This window comes from Protopterus annectens, chromosome 6.part1 (assembly GCF_019279795.1).
Source record: "Protopterus annectens isolate FY-2018-M chromosome 6.part1, PAN1.0, whole genome shotgun sequence".
Lineage (NCBI taxonomy): Eukaryota > Metazoa > Chordata > Ceratodontiformes > Protopteridae > Protopterus > Protopterus annectens.
In genome coordinates this window covers 290,221,385-290,248,173 of record NC_056738.1, presented here as the reverse complement: position 1 = coordinate 290,248,173, position 26,789 = coordinate 290,221,385, and positions in this window count along the sequence as shown.

Here is a 26,789-nt window from a genome sequence, read left to right as displayed (position 1 = left end):
ACGTTACTCACTTTTGAACAGTTTGTGGTTTGTTTGTGTTGACATTAGCACAGTCTGCTCAGGACAACTGGACATATTTCAGTACTGTGTATACCTACCTACACCCGTGGGCATGCCTGACTACACAGGTATATGGTACCTTTGGGTAGGGGTGCAGAACTGCGGAGAGCATTATTTATTATTGTGTGCTGTATATCTTGCTGAACATACAGAGTTGATGTGTACCTGTTAGTCTATGAAGGCTAGTAGTCTGTCTCAGTAGCTCCCACCTGTGGACATATCCAGATGGTAGACAGAGGTTAGCCTAGTATGCTTTGACTGTGCACCACACCAGTCTTTTCAGCACCTGAACAATGGCATTGTCACAGGTGGTTGCTAGCAGTACATGGCTACATCCTTTGATATTTCTGTGGTGTACTCCTACATACAGGCATGCTTGTGGAATTCATTCTACAGCTATTTGCTGAGTGTGTAACAGCAGACAAGCTGATATGCCTGTGTGTTTCTGACACTTCCAGGCCTCAGATACTCTCAGGTAAATATTTGAACAGCCTCAGAGAAAGGTACATATAAGTGGGATACACCGGTGATATATTTCAGATATTTTGCTGTTGAGACCTTGGGGGATTTGCAGCATATGTATTACTACACCTTTTCTGATGTGCAAGCAGTGTCTACTCTCACTTATTGACATTTTTCATTAAGTCAGATTCCCCACCTTTCTGCCTACTAATGGTACATTTCACAGTGAGTCAGAGAGGCACAGCTAACATTTGTTTGCAAATCAGGGACATCCCTGTAAATCAGTCACAGTTGGGAGGTCTGGCCTCTGACCTATTCAAATATGCCAGTGTTTATCCTGTTCTGATACTGTGTGGGGTTTGTAAGGTGCTACTGTAACATTATTCCCTACTAGCATGGCTGGTTCTCTTTTCACACTCATGTCATGCAATTCCACAACACTTGCTGGTTAAGGGCCACAGAACAAGATTTGTGTTATGCCATTCCTATTCACCCTTTACATTCACTCATTGTAATGCATCATATATTTCTTTCAGCACCACATTATTGTATACCTGCTGTGGCTTAGTGGTACTTCCTGCAGTCTTGTGAATCCAAGGTCTGGGGTTCTTGACTGACAGGGGTATTTTCTTTTGTTGCTGAGCAGTACAAGGGCCCTGCCATAGACTGACTAAGGCTATTTTAAGCAGTTGTAAGCGAGTTTGTGTGGTTTGCGTGACACTTAATAATGCTTAGTGATGCTTAGCTAAGCGCACACATGCGAACACTGGTGCAAGACCCGCTAACTACTGCATACAAGTGCTTACTCCTGATAACCCCCATGCTAATTTCTTTTAAAGAAAAGAAAATGGGGAGATAGGAAAGTGGTGAAAAAGGGAGCACAAAGAGGTACACACAGTAGGTAAACAAGCTCGGGATGTGCAGGACGAGTGTAGGGAAGGTCCATAGCTGCCAATTTCTTTAACAGCAACAGCTGTGCATATGCAATGAATTTGGAGTGAAATTTGAAACCTTCCACCCCTGGGAGAGGGGTGAGGACAACAAAGTATGTTGTACTGCCAATTCTAATTATCAGCTTACATGTTTGTCCGATGGACATGTGTGCGAAATGGGCAGCTATGTATGGGGCGTAATTTTTTTGTGGGTACAGATTGCCCTTTTTTTTTCAGGTGAGAGTGGGAAGTGAGGTAGAGGAAGTAGGTATGTCCGGGGAGGAAGGTTGTGAAGGTAAACAGACAAGACACATACAGGGGCGGTGTATGACACATGGGGTGAGTGACACAATTGACGGGGTCGGATGTTTGGAAATCGCAAGCCCATGAGCCCACAGATGGTAACAGTGGAACTGAGATCCCTACCCATGGGCAGTCACCACTGAACCTTCACAGCCTCAAGGGTGGCTGTGCTGGAGGCTGTGTAGGATGGGCAGGCTCTCCCGTGATATGATCCACTCTTTCCTCAAGCTGGCATAGGGGATCAGTGACTGAACGCTGGATCTCCCTATGCACCACAGCCCAGACCCTTTGAAGAGTGACAGGTGGCCCTTCTCCGCCCATGCTTGCACGGGGGGGGCGAGCCCCATCCCCTGCAGTGCTTCCACCCGAAGGTGGCACAGAACCAATGGAGGAGGGGAGCCTGGGATGGGCACCAGACCTGCTGGTGCCAGGTGCACTCACTGGCTGAGGAGGGACAGGTGGGGCCGCTGGTACCGGCCTTCCCATACATTCTGTGAGTAAGTGTGTTTAATTACAACATAAGCAAAACAGCATTGCAGATTAGTTGTAACAGCATGCAATAATATTCCCATTAACCTAACACACCAAGGGTACAACAGTTGAACAGCAAGCATAACACATGCATATATTGAACCATAGTGGTTTTCCCAACAGCATGCAGGAATGTTTGGTAGCAACAGGCCACCATGATTGTGATGTTTAAACAGGGCACATGCATCAACGTGAATGCAAATATTTATAGAACAATAGGACATATGTCCCAACAAATATTTAATATTACACATACCCACTGAGGTGTGGAATTGCATGGTTTATGCACATACAGTAGGGTGTATATAAAACCTTGGTTAACATCTTATAATAACCTTTTAGTCTACACTAAATTCCTATTGACTGCAAGTGTATATCACCTACCGGTATTATTACATTTGCCACCATGCATTAGGTTGTGTACTGGGTTTGGCTAGTTCAATATATGCCTGACCTATATCTGACATACTAACTGTCCAGGATGCAGACGTTACTGCTACATATTTCTTGATTGCATTTATATTTCTTTATCTACATATCTGGGATGTATTCACATGACATTTTCACTTTGATTTGTACAGAACCCTGCATTTCTTGACACACACTCACATTTCTGGGAAAAAAATAACATGCTACACGTGTGCCAGGTTTACTTATTCATGCCAGCCAGTAACTGCCTGTTGTGGACTGTATATATGTTTCACAGCTACTAGTACTTCCATCACCCACTTTATATGGGACTGCACAACTCTTGGTTGCCAGCACCTTTTCAAACAGTACTGTTTGTATACTGCAAGGGTACAACAACATTTCAGACTGTGACACATACACACTCTGGGTTTTAGACCTTTATTAATGACATTACACACTTTTCCACAGGCTCACTCCTTTATTTGTTTTAACGGTGTATATGGCAGACATGTTCAAGACATATAATACCTTTATTAATAGGTTAGAACAATCTTTTTTCAGGCTCACTCACTTATTTTATATAACAGTGCCTGCAGAGATATTATTCCAGACACATGTTACCTTTCTTAATGGGTTTCTGCACTCTTTTTCTGCCTCTCTGACATTTTTATCTGACAGTACATGCAGAGGACTTATTCAGGCAATTTTATGACTGTATTATTGGACTACAACACTTTCTTTCATGCTCTCTCCCACACTTTATATAACAATACATGCAGAATAATCGCTAACCTGCCTGGTGGCACAGCCTTAGCAGTCTATCAGCATAGGCTTGCTGATTCATAGCATGGTCACCTGCAGCTGTAAAGTAAATGAAGGGATATTGAGACATACCTATCCATTATACATACTCCATTATCAATTCTTACATACTGCATTCCATGGCTACATACTCAGTTGTGGGGCATCCCGCATTCCATGGGCCTCCTGTATACATTGGTTCAGGCGGTCCTGCTTTCGTCTCTTCAGGTCTGCATGGTGGTGACGGACCTGCTCACCAATCTGAGGAACGCCTGTGGCACTGGTGAGGTCACAAGCCAATCGGTTCCAAGCCTCTGCCTTGTACTCCGTCCCTTGGAACTGGCCCTGCAGGAGTCTTGACTCGTGATGGTGGACAAGAAGCCAAACCATGTATTTGGACTCCTCGATGCACCAACGTTGCGCTCAGAAGCATGTTCTCTCTCCGACACCAGACATTCGAACTGCAGATGTGAGCTACAATCAGTTATGGTGTGTATTCCCGCATGTGGGGCTTAAATAAGCCGCATTTCCTGCACTTTTTTGTGATTGGCCATTTTGTAAAATTCTCAGCTGACTGCAGACCTGCTTAGTAATGGTTAAACTACCATTCGTACGTATATGACTGTTAATAGTGGCAGTTTCCCCTATGTTGTCATGGCTTAGTGGTTTTGTACTTTGCTTCTGATGCACAGAGTCCTGGGTTCGAATCTTGTAATTCATTTTATTTTCATACTATCCAGACAGGCTAGGGGTAGTGGCTGCATTTAAGCAACTTTGCTCTACGTTGCTCCTCGGTGCCTTATGGTGCCCTGGTTGGCACGGTGCTCACGTCCGTGCAAACACATTGCGCTGGTTAAAGCGCCATTGAACTATGGGCAACTCTATTGTGCTGGGTAAAGCGCTATGAAACAATGGGCAACTCTATTGCACTAGGTGAAGCATTATTAAACTGTGGGCACCTCTATTGCGCTAGGTAAAGTGCTATTAAACTATGGGCAACTCTATTGTGCTGGGTGAAGCGCTGCTTAACTGCAGGCAATTTTATATCAGGATCCTTTAAAATATTTATTTTGTTCACTGATACATTGGCCATTTCACTGCTTTTTGGTAATGTTTAAACATATTTGTCAGGTATTATTTCATATACTGATTTAAAAAATAAATACGAAGGGAAGTGGTGGGACTCGAACCATGAAAGCCTCTTCTTTGTGCGAACGCTGTACCATTACGCTATTGCTATTTGATGTGATTTGCATTAACATTCTTTCTTATGCTCTTCCATGTCAGAATTGCTAACTCTAGCAAAGCAATGGGCACACCCGCACACACACATGCAAATACGGGCAGCTATTTTGGGGGATTTAAAAAAATATATTTAATGTTTTGCGTTTTAGAACTGTGATAGGGGTTTACAATATCAGGGATTGTGGTGCTGGGTGCAGGGACATTTGAGCGGACTCGCTCTTGTGTGTGTGCTTTGTTTCATTTTAAAACACTTGCAGGGGCATGGACATTTAGACTGCTCGGCAGTCGGACACAGCCCCTGCTTTCTTACACGGTCTGTGTAAGACTTACGGTTGAGTCAGCATGCCCTCATGCATATTCATGGCACGCTGGCGTCAAACCATTCAACTGCAGCCTCCGAGTAAGACTTATTAAGTCTTACACTTAGGATTAGTGAATCCGGGGGATTGAATGTTTAAAAAGGGCATTGTTCACATTGCCCTTAGATAAAGCATAAATGTGTTCATATATCCTGTGTCTAAATCTCCTCTCTGTTTTGCCTACATAATAAAATGAACAAGTTTGGCAAATAGCAATGTAAACAATGCCTTTGGTGTCACAATTACCTCTCTGCAAAAAAATACCCTTTTTATTATCTGCTATATTTATCACATCATTGTTCAAAACAAACTGACATTGATTACAGTGTCCACATCTAGTGGTCCCTTTCAATAACATGCTCTTAGGTGAAATACAATGTTCCATTAAGTATTTTAAAATTTTTCCAACTTTGTAAATAAAATTTGGTGCATTTCCTAAACTGTTAAAAATTTCAATATTCCCTTTGAAAATAACCCCGTTTCTTTTAATAATTTCTTTCAGTTATTTTTCTCCATTACCATAGGTAATAATCATACTAGTTTTATAATCTTTCTGGGTGGAATATTGAGTATTTTGTTGGTGTATAATTTCACCACTGGCCAACAGGGGTTTGTACCTTAACCCCCACCTTCCAATAACTTGTTGAGCAATCTTCTGCAGTAGGTGGTTTGGATAACCTCTCGCTCTAAACATTTCAGTAATGGTAGAAACTTCATGTAAAAATTTTTCCTTCCTTGAACACATTCTACCCGCCCTAACCAGCTGTCCCTTAAAAATATTCTTTTTTGTATGGAGGGGATGACAACTTTGAAAATCTAAATAACTATTTAAAAAAGTGTCCTTCCTATATATTCTAGATTCAGACTTGTTATGTATTTTGTCTTTAGTAATCATAACATCTAGGTAACTTATCTCATCAGAACAGTTGGCAGTAAAACTAAAAAATGTACAAATTTGATTAATGTGTCGAAGGAAGTTATTAAAACTAAGTTTTGAATCATTCCACAGGATAAAAATATCATCCAGGAACCTAAAATAAGTTAGCCATTTCCGTGAATAGGAACTTGAGAAAATATATTTTTTCTCCAATGCATAAAGAACTAGGTTGGCATAAATGGGGGCACATGCGGCCCCCATTGCCACTCCCTGTATTTGCTTATAAAATTCTCCTTCAAAAATAAAATAGTTGTTAAATAAAATATATTCCATTGAGGCCATGATAAAATTAATCATGGTATCGGAAAGAGTTGTAAGTTCCCTTATGGCTTCATAAAACAAATCCAAACCCTCTTTATGTGGAATTGAAGTAAATAAATCTACTACATCTATTGTAGAAAAAAATAACTTCAGCTTTGTACCATCTTTCATTAAATTTCGACAAAAAATCCCACGAATCCTTCAATAAATAATCTACATTTTTTATGGAATCTTTCAAAATTCTGTCCACAAAGGTACTAAGGATATATGTAGAACTGTTATGTGCTGAAATAATTACCCTAAAAGAAGGTTTTTGAATACATTTGTGGATTTTGGGAATACCGAAAGCTGTGGGTATATAAGGGTGTTCTGTTTTTAAAAAGTTATAAAGCTCTTCTGAAATTACTTTCTGAAGTAAAAAATCTTCTAAAAAATATAAAATTTTCCTATGTGCTAAATTAATTTCGTTCCTAGATGATGTTTGATATTTCTCTGTGTCTGAAAAAATCAGAGTGAGCTCGTTCACATAATCTAATGAGTTGAACAAAACAATCCCCCCCCCCCCGTCCGGCTTCATAATTCTGTATGACTTACTTGTTCTTAAATTAATAGGGTGAATTCATCTCTACTCAGATTAAATCTTTTGATAGAATTGTGTTTGTTCAGTTCGTTTTGAATATCCACCTCACATGCTTTTTCAATTGCCATGATTAAGGGGTGCAGTGGGGGGCTAAAACTGCTCTTCTTTTTAAACATTTGTTTACTACCTTGGTGATTGGTGTATTTTTGGCCAACACTCCTTCAAACATGATCTTAAAATTTAATTTTCTAGTATAAAGCTTTAACTCTGTGATTGCATCCACTTTTTCCGTTCTACAAGTCGGAATATATTTAAATCCTTTCTTAAACAGAGAAAAGTGTGTGCTATCGACATCTAAATCTGTATAGTTATAAATATTAAAGCCATCCTTTGAAAACACTGTACCATTCTGAGTCACCTGAATGTTGTTTTCATTAATTACTTCCGTTACCGGCGGGTGTTTCTGTACCCCCCCCTTTGGTACCCTCTGTTGTTGAGTCTGGGTTGATGTGCATCCCCTAAAAAAACTTTTTGTCTGTTCCCGATTCTCTAAGCATTCAGACCTTCTAATGGGAGGAAATTCCATATTATAATCATCCATTAAATGGTCTTGTTCTCTACCTTCTTGTTCTACTTCATTATAAATGGGTGGTGTATGATGACCCGTATCAAAAACAGTATTTACATTATTAACCCTATTTGGTTTGTTAGAGAACCAAAAGGGGAAAAGGATAAATATTATTCTTTACATATTCATTGTCATCTCTTAAAAGTTTTTTTTTTTACATTCCAAATTAGTTTTGACACTATAATCTACCTTTTTAAAAATGTTTTTATACTGAACCATATTAAATTCAAACAATAAATCATTCTCAAGCTTCCTGTTCATTTTGTCTAGATCTTCCAATATGCTATTAATACGTTTGCAATTATTTTTGATAATAAATTCCATTAAATCAAAACCAAAATGATCAAAAAGCTGAATAGTGTTCAAACCATTCGGAAATTTAAAAAGTCTAAGCCCTTTAGGAACATGTTTTTTCTTTATACTCTCCTGAAGGTACAAATTATCACATTGGAGAGCACGTACCTCGAATAACAATAGTTCAAAATCTTTCATAATAGTGTTGAATGTTTGGTGCTCATGTCTACAGTCATCATGTGAATAATCCCCTGGGAATGAAACTTCTTTCATAATTCGTTTCCTAAAACTAGAAAGTGGCGGATGTTTAGCTGAGGGGTTAACTGCCGATTCTTCCTTGTTGTTTGATCGTTTATTACCCTCTGGTGGTTTGAAAGAGAAATCACCTTGGTTTGTAGATCTAAAAAGGAGTGTACCAATGTCTTTTCTTCGAACGTCTAACTGGGACGTTCCAGCTTGAAAAAAATCCATTCTTTTGTTCAAGTATGTCACCTGCTGAGTCAGTGCCGAAATAAGAATGGTCAAATCTATATTTTGAGATAATGGGTTAACCGAAGAATGGTTAAGGTCATCACCTGTTGAATCCTGTGTACCGGGGTTCCTCCCCCGGTTGTCGGTAATGAAATCTTCCATAATTCCGTTGTATTGGATACTACCAAATAAAACAAAATGAACCAAAGCTCAGGATGTAAAAGGCAATAAAATACACCTTTTTACTTCCCAATCGGTTGAAATAGAGCCGTGTGATGCCACTCAGTCAAACAAAAACACAATAACCAACTCTAAGATAAAATCGTTTGAAGAACATCAAGTATTAAACCCGCGAAACAGTTCAATGTCCAATTGAGTAGAAACAACACACCATAAGCTCAACGAAAAAAACGTCAGTACCAAACCAGAATATACTTCCAACAGTTTATTTGTTAAGTGCTTTCTTCCCCATTAAACGGGAACTTCATCAGAACAAACTTCCCCTCCAGGTCAACCATTAAAATACAAATCATTTAATTGAGTACAATAAAATGTCAATTAAACAATTCATTTCTTAAAAAACATTGTATTTGAGTGCTTTGAAAAAAACAGTCAATTATATAACATCTTGAAAATCTATATAGTTTAAAATATCAGTGCTTTTTTCTTAAGCACAGGCAATAAAGATAAAAAATCATTAAGTCCTGGTTTTATCAATGCATTTAACTTAATAATCCAATAAAATTCCCTCAAATCTACATTTAATTCCCACCAACCACCCCTAGGGTTTTGTTTAATAACCTCTAAAATACCAAACATAAATTTTGAAAAACCAAGACAAGTCATTGAATGTTTAAAAAGGGCATTGTTCACATTGCCCTCAGATAAAGCATAAATGTGTTCATATATCCTGTGTCTAAATCTCTCCTCTCTGTTTTGCTTACATAATAAAATGAACAAGTTTGGCAAATAGCAATGTAAACAATGCCTTTGGTGTCACAATTACCTCTCTGCAAAAAAATACCCTTTTTATTATCTGCTATATTTATCACATCATTGTTCAAAACAAATTGACATTGATTACAGTGTCCACATTGGTCCCTTTCAATAACATGCTCTTAGGTGAAATATAATGTTCTGTTAAGTATTTTAAATTTTTTCAACTTTGTAAATAAAATTTGGTGCATTTCCTAAACTGTTAAAAATTTCAATATTCCCTTTGAAAATAACCCAGTTTCTTTTAATAATTTCTTTCAGTTATTTTTCTCCATTACCGTAGGTAATAACCATACTAGTTTTATAATCTTTCTGGGTGGAATATTGAGTATTTTGTTGGTGTATAATTTCACCACTGGCCAACAGGGGTTTGTACCTTAACCTCCACCCTCCAATAACTTGTTGAGCAATCTTCTGCAGTAGGTGGTTTGGATAACCTCTCGCTCTAAACATTTCACTAATGGTAGAAACTTCATGTAACTTCATGCCAAAGTTCAGTGTTCAAATATTTTCTAAGAATTTTTCAAGAGAGTAGGAGTAATATCAAAGAATGTCCTGGTGTATAGTGTTGTTGCCATACATGTTATAGCTTTCATGATGCAAAAACTGCTGTTCTATTCATTTTTAAATTACTTTAAGGTAATAATAAAGAGAGTTCCTGGTGTTTACTGCTTCCTGCACCAATGCAGCTGTTTTATTAACTTTTAGGTGACTTTGGAGTAATATTCAAATTTCTCTGGTGTCTAGTGTCCCCCTCCCAATACTGCAGGATTTGCTCATTTGTTCTGGAGAGCTTAATGGTGTGACAGATCCCTTACACACACACAGAAACATGCACTCATATAGACTCATGTGCACACACACACACACACACACACACACACACACACACACACACACACACACACACACACACACACACACACACATTCAGGCACTCACATATAGTGCCTCCACCTGATCACATGCATGGACACATACCCATTCACCTACACACACGCACATACTCACACACCCCTACCCCTGCTGTCACTTAACTAAGGCTCCTACTGTGGCCACCAAGTCAGGCACACATGCGCGCGCACACACACACACACACACACACACACACACACACACACACACACACACACACACACACACACAAACACCACCCCCACCACTACCTGTCAGCTGTACTCACTGGCACCTACCTCTTACACAATACTATGGGTGAGCATAAACTTTTGGCCAGCTAACTTAGTAAGCCAAGTGATTCTTGGCTGCATAGATGCCTTGCCACAGGCATTTCCAGTGAAGATCACATAACTAGGATGTTTCCTTGAATGCTTCATTAGAATGCAGCTTGGCAGAGGAGACAGCTGACCACAATGATTCTACAGACCACATAGAATCAATGCAGAGAGTCTGTCTCTGAACTGGAAAGGGCTACAGTCAGTGGGAAGATGGACAAGTTATGGCTTACCACTGGTGGTAGCCCTATCCTATTCCCAGGGATACTATTTAAAGATTGCAGTTTCTTCCTATTGCAACATATTGAGAGATGTGAATAAGCATTCAGTTGCAGGAATCATGTAGGAGCTATATATGGAATGGTACATGGGCAGCTTTACGTGACTATTGGATACAACAAAATCTATTTCTTACTGTACAAAGTTTAGTATGGCTGAATATCATTGTGTTTGGCATTTATTAGCACATAACTGCAATGCTGTACTTTAAAAATAATTATTTCCTAATGGCCTACTCCCCCCATACACCATAAATAAATAAATAAATAAATAAATAGCTAGTTTGAAATAAGTTTCTAAGGTGACTAAGAAGCAATTTTTAAAATGCTGCCCATAATTTCCTTTTTCCTAACAGACTCATTAACTGAAACTATTAATATAAATCCGATTCCACCCTGCCTTTTATTAAAATGAATTTCCTTTTCAAGCTGAAACACTTAAGGAAGTAAGATGCAAGAGATGTAACCCTTTAATTAAACTCATGCAGGTATATGTTTATTCTGTGTACATTTATATTCCCTGTCTTATCTCAGCTTTATATCACTTGATTTTCTCATACTTCACTCACACATATCTGTCAGTTATACTTAATTATTATAATATTTTTGCGCAGTATTTATTGATGTGTGAAGGCCTGTTAAATTATGAAACAGTATTAATTGTATTGCATTCATAATATGTGAGAAAATTTACAGGATGTGTGAATAATGCCATATTTTCTAGGCACAAATGTGTGCAAGATATAGCACATCTTAAAGTATAAACACCCTCTTCATTCCATTTTCATTGAACCATTATAAATTAGAGCATTGAGGATGAGCTTGTAATGATGTAGCGCGAAGCAATATGAAGGTAATTGCAATACTTGCACTATATAAAGATGGTATAGCAGTTAACATGTATAAAAGCAAATGTTACTCTAAATCTGAAGATTAGAAAAGGCTGACATTAAAATGAGTAAACAATGTTTTTTGACATTTGTGGAATATTTCAGAATACTGCATGATATTTTATTGAATCCTACATGGAAGGCTAACTTGCTGCATCTGAATTCATTAAAATCAATGCATAGAATTAACAATTCATCATAACTGGGCTTATTACACTACTAAGAAGAGATTTTTTAAGTGGTAAGCACTCTGCTCCCCAACATGTAAAATGAATGCTTTATCCATGATTTAGTTACACCATCTCTGCAGCTGCCCTTCAGAGAATAGGGCAAACATTTGCCTCTGCAAAAAAACCCTGTTTGTAATGGATTAACCATATGCTCAGTGAACTGGGAATTTAATGATCAATTATTTCATTTTTATGAAATCACATTTGATACTTGTACTTTAATGATTTGTTGTGCACTCTATTTTAGCCTCTGAAATATATCAGCATGTTTTTTGTATTCTTTGTAAAATGAGAAAATGCCCCCAAAGTAGCTTTAATATTTTGCATAATTTAATATTATTTTTTCAGTGTCATCTGCTCTATTTTGGCAACTATGGCTATAGCCATATATGTAAAATCAAGTATAATCTGTTCAATACAGTTTATTTTGAACTGTTGCTTTTCTTTTTAATAAATGACTAACATCATTCATTCAAGTATGCAACTGCTCATCTATATTTCCTTCAAGTAAATGTCTTGATATACGTGAAATGCAAATTCTTCATTAATCTTTTCAGTGAATGAATAGTTTGGTTTTATTTTCATGTTATTTCTTACATCTCCCTGTCAAATTTTTTGTACTATATATTGAGTAATAAACATATTGATTCACAATATGCAAACATGCCAGTGATATAGAAAGTAAAGTGTCTGGATTATTAAATAGTTATTTTCTTTGTTATAATACTCCCATTAATTCTAAATGTCCAGCAGAGCCATGATTACGCTGTCTCTTTCGGCTTTTCCCGGTTAGGGGTCGCCGCAGTGGAACTCTGGTCCGCTAATGAATGGCAGTGGATTTTTACAGTGCCAAGTTGCCAACCCAACACCCAACCGTCAAAGAGGGCACACCCATTCACTCACGCACCTACCTGCATGTCTTTAGATGTCACTCGACCATGGGGAGGACATGCAGACTCCACACAGAAGACGCTCCAGCCGAGAATCGAACAGGAGAACCTCTTGCTGTGAGGCGACAATGCTAACCGCTGCAGCACCACAGCCCATTACAGCCATGATTACAAATTTAAGATTTTGTATAAAATTCTCAAGATACATTCTTCTGATGAAAATATGTCCTTTAGGAAAAGTATATTAATTCCTCAGTTAGAATGCATACTACCCTGCAGTTTATTCCTCTGAACAGGTCCAGAGTAATCCACAGCAATTCCTAAATAAAATACATTACTTCATTAGTGCCTTCAAATGAAAATCACTGCAGCACTCTGCAAATGGTACAAATGAAAGGCAGGGTAGATTCATATATTTGCACATAGTTCAGTGATTAGTGTTTCACACTCCCATCCCAGCAAAAAAAAGGAAAGGAGGGCTACTAATTTGTGAGACCACTACTAATGGTGTTGTCTCCTTAGGAGAATTAAATCTAATCTAAATAGTAGCAGGCTTTACTACCTTTCTAAACAAAAACTTTTGAAATCCTACTGCATTTTGCAATGACATTAGTAGTGCATCTAGCCTCTACAGCGTCCTATACTCGTATAGTTTCACCTGCAGTTATTTGCATTTATTTCACATCCGTTGTCTCACCTGTAACCTAAATTTCTGCTTTCTAAAATAACTACAATCAACTAATTTTGACAATCTGTCCTGATAAAATACTCCTCACATTTTCTCTTCTTAGTCTTCAAAGCAGAGATAAGCTTTATTTTGAAGTGTAAGTCTTTTCTAATTCTTTATTATTTCTTTATATTTTGTAATGGCCATCATATACTATAGGGAAGAATGCCATATCTTGCATGAACTCATTTTTATCCTGATCCCCACCCTTTTGCCTTCTGCCCAGTCGTAGTGTTTTTGTAGTACATTTTTAACCAGATACAAGGCACCTGATACAACTAAATGCACTCATATAAGTACAGATAATTTTCTAGATGATCACAGGTTTATTATTTATATTTCTGATGCTTTTCACAATGAACAAGAGGTGTTGCATGGCTGCAGTGTACAAAAGTAGGAAGACTATCACTTCCTCCTAGGTAAGGTGCCAGTGGCTGTGAAACAGCGTGACGTTTTTGTTAATATCCAACCAGTGTGTTCTTTGCTCCAGATTTAGCTTTTACTCTACTTGAAGCTTTAATTTGCTGTGTGAAACCAAGTGATGACCCATCATTAATGCAGTCCTAGGTATGACTACTCTAGTATGGACTGCAGAATTTCCTTAACACAATACTTTTTACTGTACTCATCAAACCACGACAGCTTTTTCTTTAACAGTGCTAGTGATATGTGTATGTCTCTCTCTCTCTCTCTCTATATATATATATATATATATATTTTTTTTTTTTTTTTACAACCACATGAAATGAATGGCAATAGTGCTTGCATTCAAAGACGTCTTTCACATGTGATCAGACAGTTGTGAATGAATATAGCTTCTTTCTGTGTCCTTTTTCCTTGTCACTTTATTTATATTGAGAATCCAAGTACCTTCAGCTTGCCCCTAAGTATGTATTGTTTCATGTAAGTTTCAAATCAAGAACAAAGAATATGCATTGTACAGACTGGGGCATCATTTCAGAAATAATGCTACCATAGAATAGTTACAAGGAAATACATTTCACAAAGATTGCTATGCCGACGTGTAATGTACTGATTGAGTCAACTATTCAATACTCCTTGAGGTAGACAAAAGAACGTGTGAAGTAAGTACAATAATGGGGGTTACTTTGTAGCTGGGGAGGGCAGAATACTCTGTAGCTAGGGGGGAGAATACTCTGTACCTGGGAATAACATTCAGAGAGACTCGGCAGACTGCAGGTGTTTCTTCAGTGGGATGACTTATATATGTTCACTTGTGATATCCTACAAAACTGCATTATAAATTATGATATTACTCTAACCTAAAGATGATTCATAAAAACAGTGTAACATCCATTAAGTTCAGTTGAGCTTAACCAATGTCAGTTCAGCAGGTCGCCCATACAAATAAACAGATAAATGCATTATTATAATAATATGTTACAGTGAAATGTATGAATCCAGCATAAAATGGGGGTTATTATAATATAGGCAATTGAAAGATTAAATCAGCAGCGAGAATTATGCTATAACCAACATGTTTCTGCCTTGTAAAGCAAGTTTATGGAGTTAAGTTAGCTCTTGCTTTATAAGAACTGGAAACTCAATAAAATGTGTGTGTCAAACAAGCAAATAGAAAAAAGAAAAACAGAAACATGGGGCCTGATTCCTAAAGACTTGTTCTTGGGTTAAGTGACTTTCTATAATGCAGGCTTATAATAGAGTAAGATCAGTCAGTAAAGAAACTTAAAGTAATATAATAATCACTTAGTTAGTTTTACAATACCACTATAGAATATAGATCTTATTAAGTGGGATAGATGTGTTCAGTGGGCTTACCCAGACAGAAAATTGGTAAAATAAAAATTATTTTCAAGCATTTGATTCTATACATTATGAAAAGGCAACAGTTTCACAGAACATCTATCCAAGAATATCAAGGTCAACACTTACAAAAATCTTAATGAGAAATATTTCCAGGTTTCAGAATCAACCATTTCATTGAAATTTAACGATCAGGATTTAATTGGTTAAGACTGTTCTGTGTTACTTGTTTCAGTGTGTTTAAATCATCACTAAACCCATGCACATGCATGCAATAATATTTATACACCATTAGTAACATGTCAGATTTAGTTTGCAGACATATTTACTTACATTTTGCATACTTTTTGGGTGACATTTTCTCTGAATTTGTACACACTTATTAGGGTGGCAGTGATCCGGTACAATGTGTGCTCTTCTTTAATTGAGAAGAGTGAAACAATCATTTCTTTGCTGCTTTTTTCTGGTATTATCTTCTCATAATTCATGCAAAATTAGTCAGTATAAGTTGGTTTTCTTAATTTTTCATAAACTGAGCATCATCTCATAGGTTCATAGGTGTGTACTAGGCTAATGGCCCTGGAGCCTTTACAAGCTTAGCCCATAGGATTACCCTGGCATTGTGACATCCGACCTTAGTTCCTAGTGCCTCTGTCGAGTAGGGCCACTGGAGTGATCCCCAGGGTGAATTTTCTATTTCCTATCCACTTATCAAGATTTCTTTTGAAGAGGGCCAGTGAGGTGCTCTGTTTGACATGTATGGGAAGTCTATTCCATAGCATGGGCAGTCTCTGGGTTATGAACATTTCCTTCCAGCATGTTCTATTGATTGTGGTTATGAGGTTGAGGTCTCTGGACCGTGTTAGTGTGGAGGGATTGGGATTTCTTTAGATGTAGCATTTCTAACAGAGCTGGGTCACACATGGCTTTGTAAGTCAAGCAGAGATCGTCTCTAAGTAGGCGATATGAGACAGAGAATAGTGGAGTTTTTTGAGTCTGTCCATATACAACAAGTGTTTAAGGCCTAGGATCCTCTTTGTGAGGTACTTTTGTGGCCTCTCCAGTTGTTGCAGGTGTCTAGTGAGGTACGTCACAAATAGGGCATTGTACTCGATGATTGGCCTAATGAGGGAAGAGTAAAGGGAGACAATTACCTCATTCTTCCTGGATGCAAAACCCTTAGTTATGAGATGTGCCACATAGAAGGATTTTCTAACCACAGTGGCAATGTGGTGGTCAAAAGAGAGGTTGCTGTCAACCTGTGCTCCCAGATATCTTATAATGCCTTCTGTGTTCAGTGGACTGCCATCGATGTGGTAATTCATGGGAACTGGATTTTTTTCCCAAAGGAGATGACAACACATTTTTTTGGCATTGAGTTTAAGGCCATGGTTCTGGCACCAGTCGTTGGTCTCAGTGAGGCCTTTCTGTAGGATGTCAACATCACTTGTGGAGTTAATAATGGCTCAATCATTTGCAAACTTTGTCAGCCAGAGTCCCTTCGTGTTGGCCTGGATGTCTGAGAAGTAGATACCAAACAGGAGAAGACCCAGGACCAACCCCTGTGGGACTCCACTCGTGACTGGTCGGCAGTCTGACTTGGAGTCAGCTACTTTCACATTGTGGGTTCTATCTGTGATCCAGTTTGCAACCCACCTAGTGATATAGGGGTTGATCCCTAGCTTAATGATTTTTTTCTATGATTCCTGAGTGGGGGATGGTATCAAAGGCCTTGGCCAGATCATGATAGGCTGTATAAACCACCTTGCCTTCATCCACAGCTCTGGTGACTGACTCAAAGAAGTCGACCAAGTTGAGCAGGCATGATCTACCCTTCATAAAACCAAACTGTGTGGGATCCAGAGTTTGGAGAGTCCCTATATCCTTGTTTATTAGGTCCATGATGATGTGTTCCATAGCTTTGCATATCAGACTTGTCAGGCTAATGGGGCAATAGTTGCAAGGGTCTGTAGTCGCTCCTCCTTTGTGGAGAGTGATGACTGTAGCAGTACGCCATTCAATAGGGACAAAGCATGAGGTGAGGCTGTGATTGAACAGGCCACATAGGTGAGGTGCCAGTTCACTCTGTAGTTCATGTAGAACGCAGCCAAGGATATTGTCAGGTCCCATAGAAGCTGTATTCTTGGCCTTGGACAGTACTGCGTTCTCACAACCTGAAAAATGCCATCCATATTTTATGTATTACAAATACATTTCGCATCCTGATGCCAGGGTTACTATGTTGTATTTAAACATATATATGCTTTGTGTAAACAATATTCATACACTCTATTATTTTACCCAATATGTGAATATAAAGGGCCCCCTTCACATTGTCAACACTGCAAAATGCCAACATTCATATGGTCAAGACCATATGATCGACATTTGCAATGTTGACAATGCGGAACCGGCAACACAGTACAGTGCAGAACGGAAAGATTTCAATTCCTGCACTGTAATGCGATCTCAGAGTTGGAATTTTTAAGTTACGGGGGGGTGCAGGGGGGCTTGCCCCCTTGCTAGCAATGTGTTAGTAATTTGTAGTGTTTTTATTTATTTTTTTTTTTTTTGGATGTTTGAAACTCCAAATGTCGATCATATGGTCTTAGCCATATGAATGTCGACATTTGGCATTTCGATCATCCAATGGTAACCCGAATATAACAGTTTGAATACATACTTTTGTATATCTGCTATAAATCATTCATTGCCCAAAAGGACATATTTATTCACTTTATATCCTGAGAATAATTGCAGCTTAACATATTATTATTTGTTGGATATAATTTTAAGTAAAGTGTTCTCCTCTTTCGGCTGTTCCCGTTAGGGGTCGCCACAGCGGATCATCTGTTTCCATTTCTTCCTGTCCTCTGCATATTGCTCTGTCACACCAACCACCTGCATGTCCTCTCACCACTTCCATAAACCTTATCTTAGGCCTTCCTCTTTTCCTCTTACCTGGCAGCTTCATCCTTAGCATCCTTTTCCCAATATACCCATCATCCCTCCTCAGCACATGTCCAAACCAACGCAATCTCGCCTCTCTGACTTTGTCTCCAGAGCATCCAACCTGAGATGATCCTCTAATATACTGATTTCTAATCTTGTCCATCCTTGTCACACCCAGTGCAAATCTTAACATCTTTAATTCTGCCACTTCTACCTCTGACTCCTGCCTTTTTGTCAGTGCCACTGTCTCCAACCCATACAGCATAGCTAGTCTCATTACCTTCTTGTAGACCTTCCCTTTCACTCTTACTGGTACCTGTCTGTCGCAAATCACTCCTGACACTCTTCTCCACCCATTCCACCCTGCCTGTACTCTCTTCTTCACCTCTCTTCCACACTCACCATTACTCTGAACTGTTGATCCCAAGTACTTAAACTCATCCACCTTCGCCAACTCTACTCCCTGCATCCTCACCATTCCTCTATCCTCCCTCTCATTCACACACATATATTCTATCTTAGTCCTGCTGACCTTCATTCCTCTCCACTCTAGAGCATATCTCCACCTCTCCAGGGTCTCCTCAACCTGGTCCCTACTCTCACTACAGATCACAATGTCATCTGCAAACATCATAGTCCATGGGGCCTCCTGTCTGATCTTGTCTGTCAACCTGTCCATCACCATTGCAAATATGAAAGGGCTCAGAGCTGATCCTTGATGTAATCTAACCTCCACCTTAATCGGATCTGTCACTCCCACTGCAGACTTCACCACTGTCACACTACCCTCGTACATATCCTGTACCACTCTTACATACTTCTCTGCCCCTCCTAACTTCTTCACACAATATCACAACTCATCTCTAGAGACCCTATCATATCCTTTCTCCAAGTCCGCAAAGACACAATGCAACTCCTTCTGACCATCTCTAAATTTCTCCATCAACACTCTCAGAGCAAACATTGCATCTGTAGTGCTCTTTCCCGGCATGAAACCATACTGCTGATTGCTAATAATCACCTCCCTTCTTAACCTAGCTTCCACTACTCTTTCCCATAACTTCAAGCTGTGACTGCTCAGTTTTATCCCTCTGTAGTTACTACAACTCTGCACATCACCCTTATTCTTAAAAATAGGTACCAAAACACCTTTTCTCCATGCCTCAGGCATCCTCTGACTTTCCAAGATTTCATTAAACAATCTGGTTAAAAACTCCACTGCCATTTCTCCTAAGCACCTCCATGCTTCCACTGGTTAGTCATCTGAACCAACAGCCTTTCCATTCTTCATCCTCTTCATAGCTGTCCATACTTCCTCCTTGCTAATCTGTTTCACTTCCTGATTCACTATCCCCACATCATCCAACCTTCTCTCTCTCTCTCATTCTCTTCATTCATCAGCCCCTCAAAGTACTCTTTCCATCTGCTCAACACACTCTCCTCGCTTGTGAGTACGTTTCCCTCACTATCCTTTATCACCCTTACCTGCTGCACATCTCTCCCAATTTGGTCCCTCTGTCTAGCCAATTGGTACAGGTCCTTTTCTCCCTCTTTAGTGTCCAACCTTTCATACAACTCTCCATATGCCTTATCCTTAGCCTTCGCCACCTCTCTCTTTGCCATGCGCCTCATCTCCTTATACTCCCTGTCTACTTTCTTCATCTCTCTGACAATCCCACTTCTTCTTTGCCAGCCTCTTCCTCTGTATACTCTCCTGTACTTCCTCATTCCACCACTAGGTCTCCTTGTCCTCTTTCCTCTGTCTAGATGTCACACCAAGCACCTTTCTAGCTGTCTCCCTTACCATCTCTGCTGTAGTTACCAAGCTATTCGGTAACTCTTTACTGCCCCCAGTGCCTGTTTTAACTCTTCCCTGAACTCCACCTCAAAATCACCCTTTTTCAACTTCCACCATTTGATCCTTGGCACTGCTCTCATACTTGTCCTCTTCTTCTTGATCACCATCATCATCCTACAGACCACCATTCTATGCTGCCTAACTACACTTTCCCCTGTCACCATATTACAGTCTCCAATCTCCTTCAGACAGGCCCTCATGCATAGGATATAATCCACCTGTGTGCATCTTCCTCCACTCTTGTATGTCACCCTATGCTCCTCCCTTTTCTTAAAATATGTATTCACCACAGCCATGTCTATCCTTTTTGCAAAATCCACTACCATCTGACCTTCTGCATTCCTCTCCTTAACACCATACCTGCCCATCACTTCCTCATCCCCTCTGTTCCCTTCACCAACATGCCCATTGAAATCCACTCCAATCACTAGTCTCTCACCCTTGGGTACACTCACCACCACTTCATCCAACTCATTCCAAAATTTTTTCTTTCTCATCTATCGCACACCCAACTTGCTGAGCATATGCACTAACAACATTCATCATTAACCATCAATTTCCAGCTTCATAAACATCACTCTATCCGACACTCTTTTCACCTCCAAAACACTCTTGGCATACTGTTCCTTCAGGATAACCCTTACCCCATTTCTCCTCCCATTCACACCATGATAGAACAATTTTAACCTGCCTTCTATACACCTGGCCTTACTCCCCTTCCATCTGGTCTCTTGCACACACAATATATCAACATTCCTTCTCTCCATCATATCAGCTAGCTCTCTCTCTATACCAGTCATACTGCCAACATTCAAAGTTCCTACCCTCACTACTTCACTCCTAAACTTCCTCCCCTCTCTTTCTGCTTTTGAGCATGCCTTCCCCCTCTTCTTCTCCTTTGGCCAACAGTAGCCCAATTTCCGCCAGCACCCTGTTGGCTAACAGTACTGGTGGCGGTCGTTGTTAACCCAGGCCTCGACCGATCCAGTATGAAAATCTGTATTGTTGTGCACATATGTTATTTGGCAGAGGTTTTGCACCGGTTGCCCTTCCTGATGTAACCCTCCCCATTTATCCGGGCTTGGGACCGGCACGAAGAAATGCACTGGCTTATGCACCCCCAGTAAAGTATATCCATATCATTGCAAAATACTTGCTAGGCTGTCTAATATCGGACTTTTCCTAATCATGTTATTCCATCAGGTATTTTTGTGCTTCTACATCTCTGTTCATACAGGGAAAATTTAATTCCCGCTCAATTCTATCCATGTTGCCAGAATCTGGGAATCAAGATTGGCATTTTCATGAGTTAAAAACAAAACTCTTCTTTCAGACACAGACAGAAAAGTATGGAGACAGTCTTAATACCCTTTATATGCCCGACAACGCGTTTCGCCGACAAGGAATCCGACGGGATGAAAAGACCGACAACGCAGATGACCGACAAGGTGAGAACCCGACGGACTCGGTAAGTGTGCGATCGAGTGAGGGATTTAGTGTTAGGGAGCGGACAGGTAAGTGTGCGATAGTGAGGGACTGTGGGTTTAGGGGTGGGTTAAGTGAGTTAGGGTTAGGGTGCAGGTAGGGTGTGTGTGCGATAGTGAGGGACTGTGGGTTTAGGGGTGAGTTAAGTGAGTTAGGGTTAGGGTGCAGGTAGGGTGAGTGTGCGGTAGTGTCGGACCTTGGGGTTAGGGGTGGGTATGTGAGTTAGGGTTAGGGTGCAGGTAGGGTGAGTGTGCGGTAGTGTCGGATCTTGGGGTTAGGGGTTGGTAAGTGAGTTAGGGTTAGGGTGCAGGTAGGGTAAGTGTGTGGTAGTGTCGGACCTTAGGGTTAGGGTTTGGGTTAGGGATAGTGGATATGTTATGTAGTGTACTGTGTTGTTTACGTGTAGTGTGTTGGTGTAATGATTTTCTGTATTTTGCGTTGTCGGTGTTTTTTGTTGTCGGTCTTTTGGTGTCGGTGATTAGTGTGTCGGCGAAACGCGATTTTGGGCATATAAAGGTGATCCATATATATATATATATATATATATATATATATATATATATATATATATATATATATATATATATATATATATATTCTACCAATACTGTTAATATCCAAAGGGGAGGAGCTAGATTTCTGATCGTAGCGTGACAGAAAAAAAAACAAACAGAAAATCAGAAACTGAAAGTATCACCCTAAGATACAGAAAACATATCTTAGGGTGATACTAATTCTTCTTCTTGGCCATTTATTTTAATTGTGTTGTAGTTATAATTTTCACTGAAAAACATCATCTTTGTTTTCTCAAAATTAATTGGTGTGTAAAAGACTTCAGAGCAGCAATCTGCATTCTATGTCCACCTTAAATAGTTTCCATAGCTAACAAATCATCAGTAAAACATAGGATGGGCCAGATATCAGGTATTATTTTTCCAACATCTCTCCTGTTGTCATCCCTAATATAGATTCATGGACTCATAGGTGTGGACTAGGCTAACAGCCACCAGGGCCTTTTTAAGCTTCATCATGCACCCCAAATCTCTGAGAAGTTCTTGTATTCTTGATAAGCATAAGCAGGGGCTTGGGAAATTCAACATTTTCAAGCAGGGGCCTGGGAGATTAACTATTTACAGACTGCCTGTGTCCATTACTGACATAGGTGCCAAATCAAGGATGAATATCTTTTTCCCCATCAAACTGTCCAAGTTACACTTGAATTGGATTAGGAAGGAACTCTGCTTCACATAGATGGGGAGCCTGTTCAAGAGAAGGGATAGCCTCTGTGATATATACCCATCTCTCCAGCAGGTTGTATTTATATCACAGGCAAGTTTTAAGTCTTTAGAATGGGTAATTCTGGTGCTATTTGCTTTGATGATATGCAGAAAGGTCCATCAGGGTGGGGTCCAAAAATGCCTCATATGCAAGGCATAGGTCTCCCTTCAAAAGCCTGTAGGAGACAGAATACTCAGACAAGGCCTTCAGGTGGTCTGCACAGGACATGGTACTTACATCCTGTATTCACTTAGTGAGGAACCTCAGTGCACATTCCAATTGCTGTATATCCCTGATTAGGTACATATCAAAATTTGATGAATGCAGAATACTGTGCAATAACGACCTCCTTGGATCACGATGCCATACCTTTATTTATAAGTTGCACACCATAGAAGGATTTCCTTACAACAGTGGACACATGAGGGCCAACGACTAGATTACTGTCAATGTCTGTCCCCAAATCCCTGACTACCGGGTTGACTCTTACGGATGTGTTGTCAATATGATAGTTACCAGGGGTGAATGACTTCTTGAAGGAAACTATCATGTCTTGTTATCACAGAAGCAGATGCCAAAAAGAAATGGTCCCAGAACTGATCCCAGAGGGATTCCACTTGTGACTGGCCTCTTTGTAGAATTCTAGCTTCCTGGGTCTTGTCTGTGAGCCAGCTGGCTATACAGTGGCTGATATAAGGGCTTATACCTAATCTGTTGTATTTGTCAGCAATGCCCGAGTGGGGTACTGTGTCAAATGCTTTGGCCAGGTTAAGGTAAGCACCATTTTTCCTTCATCCATTGCTTTAGTGACCTTCTCAAAGTAGTTCAGTAGGTTCAGTAAGCATGATCTGCCCTTGACAAAATCTAACTGGGTTGGACCCAATTTTTGGAGGTTGCCTATGTCACTGAAAATTTTCATGACAATTCCTCCCACGGTTTTGCATGTGAGACTAATGAGTCTATAATTTCCAGGGTCTGTAGCTGTTCTCTATTCATGAGGTATGAAGTCTATTTGTAGGCTATGTTAAACAGTTATTCCAGACAGCCTAATAGGTAATGTTTCATGCTATTGCTATTTAAAAGGCAGCCTTGGAGACTGTATGGGCCCATCAATACAGTATTATTGGCCTTAGAGAGAGCATTGAGGATCTGCCCCCTAGCGATAGTAGGGGCAGTTATATTTGATGGTATTTCCTGAGGGGAGGCTGAGGGGGAGAGAGGGGGAAAGTTAGAGCAGAATTTGTCTGCTAGTAGGATTGCTATGTCTTCTGGCTTTGTATGTATGTCTCCATTAACAATTACCTCTGCACATAATTGTGTATTGCTTTTGAGGTTGTGGACATAGCTAAAGAATGCCTTGTGGTTGTCCTTGGCCTGGGAGGCCAAATTTACCTCAAATTTGGCTTTAGTAGACTTTATTTGTCCTCTGGGTCATTTGTTTAATTTGATGAGAGTGCTTTATCCCACTAGGTGCTACACCTCCTAATTTTTGCAACAATTTTCTTCCTACTGTTATACAGCCTATTGATGATGTACTTACACCAGGGTGGCTTGTTTTTAGAAATTGTTCTATACTTATTCCTGGTGGGTACAGCTGCCTCTATGCAGCTATTAACATGCTTGCTTAGGGTCTTTATGAACTGTATTGCGTAGGCAGCAGTGTTCTCAGGGTTTGGGGGGGCTTTAAATGTTGCTATGTTATCATTTAATAGTAGGACTTCAGCCTTAGAGTAGTTCCTGAACATTCTAGGGTTAGCTGGGATTCCAGGTTTTATTTTTAATTCATGGGAGACTGTTTTGTGGTCTGACCTTACCACAGAAGACATTACACTAGAAAGTGTGCAACGTTCTCCCAAATTAGTGAGGACCAGATTATGTTTGCACCTCTGGTTGGCGTATAAACAATCTGGTCCTAGGAATTTGTGTTTACAAAATCCAGGAATGCCTCTACCTGTGCATTTGGTGTCACATATGACTCCCTATTAACAGTTTAATAACTAAACTCACTCACGAATAAGGTATAGGGTTGGATGGTGAATGTTTCCAGTAAGCTTAGATACATGTTATGGGTTTCTTGGGTCATAGAGGGAGCTCTACAGCTTGCAAGGAATATGGGATTTTGCCTATGGTGATTTAAACATGGAGAAGCTCAAGTGTATCATCCTGTTTGATCAGCTTTGAAGTATATTTATTTTTGATGTAAATCAAGATACCTCCATGTTTAGTGCCTGCCTGTATAGTAACTTAGATCTAAATGTGTGGAAGGCATTATAGCCTTGCACGAGTGGCGTTTGAAAGACATGCGTAAATGGGCATGCCTTCGTTGAAGGTTGGGCATTGAGCTGGCACCTCGGCACTGTGAAAATCTACTGCCAATCATTAGCGGACTGGAGTTCTGCTGTGGCGACCCCTAACCAGGAAAAGCCGGAGGAACAACAACTGCTGGGTGCTCTCCACAGCTTTAAACTCTATCTCAGTGACTGTACAGACATCAGCATTTTCTAGGGTGAGGAGAGCTTGCAGGGAGTAGGGTTTATTGTTTAGACTCCTAGCACTGAGCAGTAAATCCTTTATATTTTATTGGTTTTGATTTGCTATATTAGAAGCATTTTCAATTTGGCATTGCCTAAAAATGCCACTAATGGGAGGACAATGTTTTAGCTAATATTCAAAAGCTTAGACAGAAGAAGTTCAGACCATCCATGGTAAAGCAGCATGATCTGTTGGCCATCTCCTTCCATGCTGACAAATATTGCACTCCCTTAGAATAAAACCAGAAACTATTGATTAAAGTCAGTCATCTTCTGTTCACATTGTGGCATCATCCTTGAAGAAGATAGAATGCTGCTCAATGCTAGGCTTCCATCAGCCTGCGACACATATTCCAAGGGTTCTATGATGTTTTTTTTAATATAGTCTATAGAGGTACATCTCAGGTTATTTACACTCACATGGACTATGACTGAGTCATCCTGGTACTTGTGGTCCAATGATATGAGTGCATGCGTAATGTAATGGATCCTGGCCAATGATAAGCAAGTGACCATAACTTTCTCCTTACTCGGCCTGGTGAGAGGGATATCAGTGTGTCTCACAATAGAGTCTCCAATGACCAGTATGTTGTTGGTATTTGGCTACTTTAGATAATCATCTGTAATTCTTGTAATAGACAAAAGAATATGTTTACAGAATATGTTGAGGAAATTGTCACCAAAAAAGACAAGTGTTTCATGTGCTGGATTTAAGAGTTAAACTGAAATTTATGTGAAGAAAATCCAGTTCTGGTAAAATACAGTTCCATGAAAATAGCATTTCTAGTTAAAATTATCTGTCAGAGTAATCTGTTTAGTTTTCCAGAAGCACAGAATAAAACGTGCCTGGTAATGACACCTCATGTAAGCTAGATATTGTTATGAAACACCTTTCATGTGAATCCTGCATAACAGATAGTTTATTGGTCATAACTGTGACAGATATAATCAATGGAAAATACTGATAATGTGGGTCTTATGAGAAACACTAATCTTACTTTAGTCCTAGTGAATATGAAGCTACCATGGGATTATTGGCTCATGCCTAACATCATCTAAAATATGTTTTAGCAAGGATGGGATGGGAAGACTGATTTAAGCATGCTTATGTTTGACTCATTCCCTGCAATGGAGCTCTGGAAGTTTGCAGTGTAATTTCCAATGGGTGGAGCCTACATTTTTTGTTGTGTTGTGTCTTTCGGCTTTTCCCGGTTAGGGGTCGCCACAGCGGAACTCCGGTCTTTTTAAAAGAATAAAATTATGTTTGAACATTTCAAACAAATGTTCATATTCTGGAACCATACAAGTTAGTAAAAAATACAAAATTCAAAATTTTCAGCACAAACTATTTTTAAGGTGGTAGCATTCTTTAGGTTCCAGGT